This window comes from Zea mays, chromosome 6 (genome assembly GCF_902167145.1).
Source record: "Zea mays cultivar B73 chromosome 6, Zm-B73-REFERENCE-NAM-5.0, whole genome shotgun sequence".
NCBI classification, from domain to species: Eukaryota; Viridiplantae; Streptophyta; class Magnoliopsida; order Poales; family Poaceae; genus Zea; species Zea mays.
Window position 1 is genome coordinate 132,237,007 of NC_050101.1, and position 8,480 is coordinate 132,245,486.

Below are 8,480 nucleotides of genomic sequence, written 5' to 3' on the forward strand. Positions count from 1 at the left end.
GTCTATATTCAAAAGGATGATGATGAATCTAGACACATATATGAAACACATACATTAATTATTGTATTAATCCATTTAAAGGTAAAATAAATTTTAATTTGAGACAGAGGTAGTATAACCATTTTGCCCAATAGAGGTGAATGGGGATCATGTTTCTGTCTATGTGCATGAGTGGCTACTAACCTTGACTGGACTCATAACAAAATTTAACACATTTAGGCCTAACAATTTGTCAAGTATTTCACTCTTTAGTCCTGATGCCAACTCCTGGTAATAGACAATATGATGTGCAGATTTCACGGTGGTGATATGTGTTAAGCATGGAAACAGAATCGTTCTCACATGTATAGTTGCTCTAAGTGATGGCAAAAGATTAACACTTGTGGAGTTTTTTGTGCCAGACATGGAGTCCCTTGGAAAAACCGAATGGTTTGGAATAGCATATATGCATCTTTGAATATTTCACTCTTTACTATCATTTTTCGTGTGCCAGACTTGTGTTTGCCTGTTGCTTGTCTGTCTAATGTTGCAGGTCCATCATGGGTTTTATTCTGCATATGATAATACAACTCTGCTATATGAGATCCTGAAGTCTATTAAATGGGCAAGAAAACATATGGAAATCTACTCGTAAATGTTGTGGGACACTCTATTGGAGGGGATCTAGCTTCATTTTGTGCCCTTGATCTATTTGTAAGTATTTTAATGTACTTGATTTATTACACCAAATTTCAATATATGCTCTACAAATAACTTCTACTTGTTTTGTGATACCATCGCATGTATTGTTGATATATCAGATGGTTGGCTTCATTGATATCTCTACATTTTTTACATATATCAGATGGTTGGCTTCATTGATATCTCTACATTTTTTACATGTTAAATTTGGATCACGGGACGTTGAGCTCATGACTTTTGGACAACCTCGGATAGGCAATCCTGCTTTTGTTGTATGCCTTGGCGAACAAGTCCCAAGAACAATCCATGTGACCCATCAGAACGATATTGTGCCGCAATTACCACTGTATTATTATTACCTAAGTGAATGGACATACCACCACTTCGCTAGAGAGGTATGTATTTGATTATAGTCGAAAAGAATTTATTGAGATGCGTACTTTTCCTAGATTAGCGTCCATCCATTTCTTCTGTATGTATTTATCTTCAGGTTTGACTTCATGAGAGCATAGATGGAAATGTAGTTGCCAGAAATGAGATTATATGTGATGATTCTGGTGAGGACCCGACCTATAGCTGGTACATATCAGTCTATCTATTTTGGACATTTATTTCCTATGTGTGTTTCATATTATTTGTGTTTTCTTGAAAAAGTGGGTCTATGGGATGAGCGTAGCAGATCATCTTGAGTACTACAGTGTCACACTACATGCTGATTCAAGGGGAACCTGTCAGTTTGTGATTGGTACAGCCAACCAAGTATACAACAACATTCGTGAAGTTGATGGATCCATCATCTTGTTAAGATATATATGCAAGAACCATAAGCTCTAGAATCAATGTGACTTTGTATGCCATGAAATGCACCCTTGTACAATATTTTCATTTTCATTTTGTGTACAGCTCATGAAATATTGTTGTGTACAACTCATGAAATACTAGGCTCTCCAGAGGGTAAGGACTAAGGAGAGACTCACCTTTTTAAATGTATCCCTTTGACCAAGTGACATTCGATACATGTAAGCTCCATAAGATTGCCGCACAATTCAATTTGTGTATATCAATAACACTATGTATTACCAAGTTATGCAAGTATTAGGTGGTACTCCTTGTTTGGCCATTCCCTCATTTAGTTGCTAGATGAGGCATTTCAGGATTTTTTTACAGAATTTCACCTTAGCTTTACCTTCATTTGATGTATGTGTTTGCTTTTTCATATCAAAGAATGCAGCCCCTTGCAAACCTTCATTCATGCTATTCTGAACCTAAAGATCATGATTCAACAGAGCCTGATCCCTCCAATACAGAGTGCCTGCTCTTAGCCGGAGGAATCAGATCCTGCTGCCATAGTGTCATGCGACGAAGTGACGTCGTGTTGTTGTCGACACTTTTGCTTTCTGTATGGACTCGTGTATTTACAATCGGAGTCAAAGGTCTCAACTCTCAATTTACATACATGGACAACATTCAACTCTACTCATTTAACTTTAATTTTGCGTCGTGTGTATATCTGATCCCTCCGCCGCCGCAAGGCGAGCGGCTCGGTGACCGCGCGCCACCACTCCACCACTGGCCCTCAGAGATTGCTCCCTCCTCGAGACTGTCCCCTCCACCTCACGTGGCACCTAGACGAGCGACCTCACGCCATAGGGCCAGCGCACTCGACCGCGACCCGAGTTTCGCTTCGATGCCGTCCCGGACGGCTAGCGGATGTCGTCCTCCATCTCATAGTACTATAACACTCATTTGTATATAAGTTATTGTGATATTATATGTTCCCATTGCAACGCCTGGGCCTTATCTATTAACACATTGATTATTAAATTAAATTTGTTACCTCTCATATTATGCTCAGATTACTTACATATCTTTTAGCAATTTCAAATGGGATGTTATACAAAATATTGGAAATCCTTCATTGAAACGAGCTTCCTACTCATGTATCTTTATATATTTTTCCAGCATGCCCTTATCATATTAATATGAGGTAGTGGTGTTCGTTTTAAACTCTTGCATCTTGCAACATTACTCCTGCAGAAATGATGTCACTGACTCATTGTATAATTTCTCTGATGGATATATGATTAAAGAATGGAGTTGCTCTGTATATCACTAAGACTGCACCTATTTTTCTCTACTACTTATTAAGGCTGCAAGGGTAGCCTGCCTCTCTAGTTCTGTCGTTCTGCCTTCAATCAATCTGGACCGTCCGATCACATGGACCCACAGCTGACCGCCGCCCAGTAACCTTCGAGCTCTGAATCAATCACGTGCAATCCTTGCCCCGCCAGCCACAACCACCTCCGCCCGTGGCCCACCCGCATCGCTAGGGACGCTTAGAGTCTTCTCCCAACCGATGATGTTGATCTCTGGCAGCGGTTTCGTGTGTCGCCCTCTCCACGTTCGTGCGTTCGCCATTCCCATTCCATTCCCCTCGCGATTTAACATTTCTGGAAATATACAAGAGTACATCAACCTATTATGGAAAAATAGATTAAATAAATAGTTATGCTTATGTTTATTTTATATTTATTGATTTGAATATCTAAACTATGATGTTCTATGAAAGATCATTCTTGAATTTTTGCCTTTAAATTTTCTTGTTAAATCTTGTATACTACACTACTAGGTGAGTGCTCGTGTGTCACAGGCCCGAGTTTCTCTTCAATGTCATCTCGGACGGCTCGTGGATGTTGTCCTCCATCTCATAATAGTATAACACACATTTGTATATATAAGTTATCGAGATATTATATGATCTCGTTGCAACGCACGGGCACTGACCTAGTGTATATATATATATAGGGTGCGGCTATTGGGAGCCCTAGGCTTCATAGCATACAGGAAGCCCCAACCAGCCATGCACAACCGTAGCCTGGCCACCAGCCCACCTCCGCATGCATCCATTCCTTGTATGCGCGCAATTTGTTTCCATTTATATGCGCGAGAAATTAGAAAGTGTATCATTTTATAAAATATACTGCTACTAACTATGCTACACAGTGTAGATATTTATGCAATACGGTACATTGCGTAAAAAATCAGTTTCTTGCTGCATGTGCACAAATTTAGGATGGCAATAATGTGCGTTGAGAGAAAATGTATTGACATGTATGGAAACAAAAAAATATGATTTTAATGCTTTATTTTGTCTATAAAAATAGGACCTCTACAACAGCAATGTAGTTAGGCTCGTTGGAACCAGTTTATGACATATACTGATACTAATTGTGCTACAGTGTGTAGATATTTATGCAGTGTGGTATATCGCGTAAAAAAATTATTTCCCGCTGCATGCGCACAAATTTAGGATGATAAGAATGTGGGTTGAAAGCAAATAGATTGGCATGCATGGAAACTGTAAGACCTAAAATTTGTAGAAAAAAGATAATAATAATAATAAAATAAATAAACAAATATAGTTATTATAGTACTTTGGGAATTAGGAAATGAGAAAAGAATTTTGTAATAAAGTCAATTATTGTTAGAGTCAAATATGGGTAAGAGAATAAAATAGTAACATTTAAAATAATATGGTTTACATTCATATTTGGATTTCAATTGAGACATTAGGAAAATCTGAAATTTAAAACAGGAAGTATACAATTGAGATGATTTCAATATTTGAATTTGAAAATAAAGAGAGAGAGAGAGAGAACAAACCTCGTGCTGGGCCATTCTTCTCTCCTCCACCGGCCCATTACGCGCGCGCTAGCCTTTACCTTGTCTTCATGGGCCGCGCGAGCCGTCGGCCCACTTCTCACCATCAGCTCAGGTTGCGAGCAACAGGCGCTGACGCTCGGGCCCGCTCGTCCAGTGACCTACCCACCTCGCTCCACCACGGATGTGTAGGACCCCTCCAACCACCTCCTCCGCACCACGCGCGTTCCTGCCCGATTCACCTAAATGTGGGCCCGGGTAGTCAGGAGCATCATCAACCTCAGCCGAAATCCCCGCCGCGTGAATGGGGCGGACTTGTTGCCGCGAATCTCAGGAGTTTCGGGTCGACTTCGCAAGACTATAAATGTGTGTGCCCGGCGCCCTGTGACCTTCACCACACCGCGGAAGCTGCTTTACCGTGGAGAAGGAGAGAAGACAAGGAGATCTGTCGCCGCGGTGGAATCTCGGGTTGCACTAACATTTTGGCTATGCTGGGGAATCGGGGGACCTCGTCAGTGATCATCGAGCGCGGTCATGCTCTTACTGGCAAGGACATCGGTTGTGGGTTCGGCAAATCACCACTGGAGTTGGAGCCCCGCCGTTAAACTATCCCCCACCGTGGTCGGCCTCCGTGGCTTCATCATTGCTGGTATGGGGTACCACCTGTGTTCCGCCCATATTCCAATTACATTTTGCACCGGGTAGTTCGACGTGGTCGATGGAGCTTCGCGGCGTGGACCTCTGGCAGGCCATCGCCGTCGCTCACGGGCGGCGCCGCCGTTGCTCTGCATTGGCGTAGAGAAGGGTGATGAGGACCGTGATCTCCGTGCGTGCGGCTACGATTAGGGCATATCTTATCGGTTCGTCGTGGACCGTTGATCCCTATAGGTGCGGTCAGGATTAGATTTTGGATGTCGTTTCAGTGAATTAGATTCGGACCGACGGATCTCGATCAAGTGGTCGTCATCTGATACCGGTTCGCTTAAAAGGATCAATCTAATCTGGACCCTCGAGATCAGATCGAGCGGCCTCGGATCGTCGATAACCCCTTCGATCTGTGCATTTTGCAGATAAGCCCTCGGAGTTATAACAAATAAACTTGTCGTCCACCCAAGAGCTAAAGAATCGCATATAAGCCCCTGGAGTTCACAGATCAAACCCTGGAATTCAAAGAAATAGCGCAACAGACCCTGAACCTTTGTATATTTATAGAACTAATTCAGAAATTGATTTCTTTTGCCAAAATAACACTGAACCCTTAGAAATTTCATAACTAATTCATTTTAAGTTCTTTTCAATCCATTCCAGTGGTATTAATTTTTTTTAATATTGTTTATCACCTGGTAACTCTGTTTAGGCATGAAACATAGACTAAAATTGTTTACTTAATTTATCTCGTACCAAACATGTAATAACTTCAGAAAATCATAACTCGTTAACCGTAGCTCTGAATTGACCCATTCAAGTTGCGTTAGCTTCATAAAAATATTCTATACGCAGTAACAACATTAATTATACCATATCGCATACCTTTATAGTTAGATATTTATGTATCCTATGTCTACTAGATTAACCCTTCTAAATCAAAGCTAACATGTCCAAAATTATAACTTGGTTAAAATATAATCTCTAGTCAAGGTATAATTTAGATTAAAGTTGAGATAATTATTTATAGTATATTATCCCATATGGTGTATAATAACCAATTTATACAATAGTTTAATATTTAATCACATAGATCTTCCATAAACCATATTTCCTTAACCGTAACTCCGAATTTAGTGGTTCTTGAACCCACGATCTCATTACGATGCGTCGAATATTCTTAAGCAGTTTGTTCTTAGGTTTGGTGTGATGTTAATTTTGTCTATACACTATTTGTTTGTATTGCTACGACTAGCGCGAGGTCACGAGTCACCTGAAGAGCAAGTTGGTACCTGGAATCTCAAGGCCCAGGCAAGTTGTGCCCTTGATCACTTTTTTTACCTAATCATGTTCTTATTAATCATAATGATCTGCATAGGTTAACTTTGATGGGACCTAATAGGTTACCCTAGTTTGGCTATCTTTATACCTTGTTCACCACTGAATTTTTGGGTAGTACATGCTATTGCTTTATGTGGTTTTGGGTATGGAGATATACATTATTCATGATCATACTTTATTATCAGTTTGTTATTTATTATTCATGATAAGATCATTATGTTAATTGGAACATGGAGAACTACCCGGGAAAACAGTGCTACCACAAGGGTGGTATGGGATGCCCTTGGCTGACTAACTAGAAAAGCTAGTGGAGGACTACCTTACCCGAAAGGGGCAAGGGCAGTAGGGGAGTGGTCAGTGCGGGGAGGTCCTTGGGTTGATTTTTCTGCGATGGCGGTCAGGCGAGGGATCCCTGCATTGGAGCTTCCTAGAAACTGTAGCGGGTTTTCTGAAGCTAGTGGAACTTTGTAAAGGCCTCACAGTGTTACCCTGCCTCGCTTTCTTGGTAGAGGTGTATGGGAAGTCACGATCCCTTGGCAGATGGGTAACATGACTTTTGGGTAAAGATGTGCAACCTCTGTAGAGTGTAAAACTGGTATACTAGCTGTGATCACGGTCATGAGCAGCTCGGACACTCACATGAGTAATTTGTGGAACTAAATTCAATTTGTCATATGCATTGCATTGTGAGTGTTGTTATCATTTCTGTTCTACTACTTAATTGGGTTGGTATCTACTTATACTTAGTAATTGCTAATAAAATTTTGACCAACTTTAAAAGCAATGCTCAGCTTTAACCATCCTCTTTGGTAAGCCTTACACTTCACATGAGCTCCCACCTATGGTGAGTTCATGCACATTATTCCCCACAACTTGTTGAGCGATGAACGTATGTGAGCTTACTCTTGTTGTCTCACACCCCCACAGGTCAAGAACAGGTACCGCAGGATGAGGCGCATGGAGGATGTTGTGGCGAGTTCGTGAGAGGTCTAGACCATCGTCTCCCAGTCAACTTTGGGTTACTGGATCGTTGTCTCCTTATGATGTAATTATTTATTTATTTTATACAGAACCCCTATTATATAGTAAAGATGTGACATTTGTTTCTGTAACATGATTCATCATATGTGTGAGACTTGGTTTCAACACACTTGGTGATTATATCACGCCCGGGTCTTGGTGCCCCCGAAACCCGGGTGTGACAGAAGTGGTATCATTGCGAAGTTGACTGTAGGACGAAACCTAGATAGAACTAGACAACCCTTACATACTTACCTTTGCTACTCTGATTTTTTCTAAACTTTTCTTAATCTTTTCTCATCCACTGTTGTTTTACTCTGATTATTCTTATCTTTTCTTTTCTAAAGACAAAAGTGGATTTCACACTTTGAAATCCTATACCTAAAGTGACCTTTAGGAATAGGAGACCTACTCTTAGGAACAAAAACAAAATTATTTTTATATAGATATCTATGAACTTTAATGTCTGTTCTTATGATTCTTGTCTGATTTGGATCTTTGATTAAGTGTGATGGGGTGTGGATTAATGTCCACAATTGCGTCTACATATATATCTAGGCATAAAGGACAATATTTATAAAATAACTAGACAACCTAGATTATCCCCGTTAAAATGTATCTAGTGTCCCATATCTATCTCGTCTTGAGATTCTATCTTACCTTTGGACATTCACCTTATCGACTAGTTACCCCAATATTGACATAAAACAACAGATCAAGCCCTACCAAAGAATCTTCAGTTCATAACCAACTACTAGCCTATCTGTTCTGCCTACCAAATAATTTTCCTTGCAAAACTATCTTACCATATGCTTCTAGCTCAGATGGTCAATACTAGGAAGGGAAGAGGAATTGTGAAAGGGAAATGTGCCCTTGGGCCATTTCTAAGTATTTTGGTGATTGAGTGCCAACTCGAGTGCTTAAATGTGAATTTATGCCATGGATGAATAAAGTGCAAATCAAGAGCAAAGGTATGTTTCTAAGTCTTAGTACATTGGTTTTGTGTACTAATATACTTGTCTAAGTATTGGAAACAGGAAGAAAAAGAAAAGAAAAAGTTGGCTGTGTACAGCCAGAAGGCTGCTTCGGTCTGGAGCACCGGACTGTTCGGTGGTGCACCGGACAGTGTCCGG

General features: G+C 40.6%; 1 pseudogene; it reads left to right on the plus strand.

Annotated features, from left to right (window-relative positions):
- Nucleotides 1-395: 395 nt before the first annotated feature.
- LOC103630011 (lipase-like) lies at nt 396-1,515 on the plus strand (annotated as a pseudogene).
- Nucleotides 1,516-8,480: the final 6,965 nt, after the last annotated feature.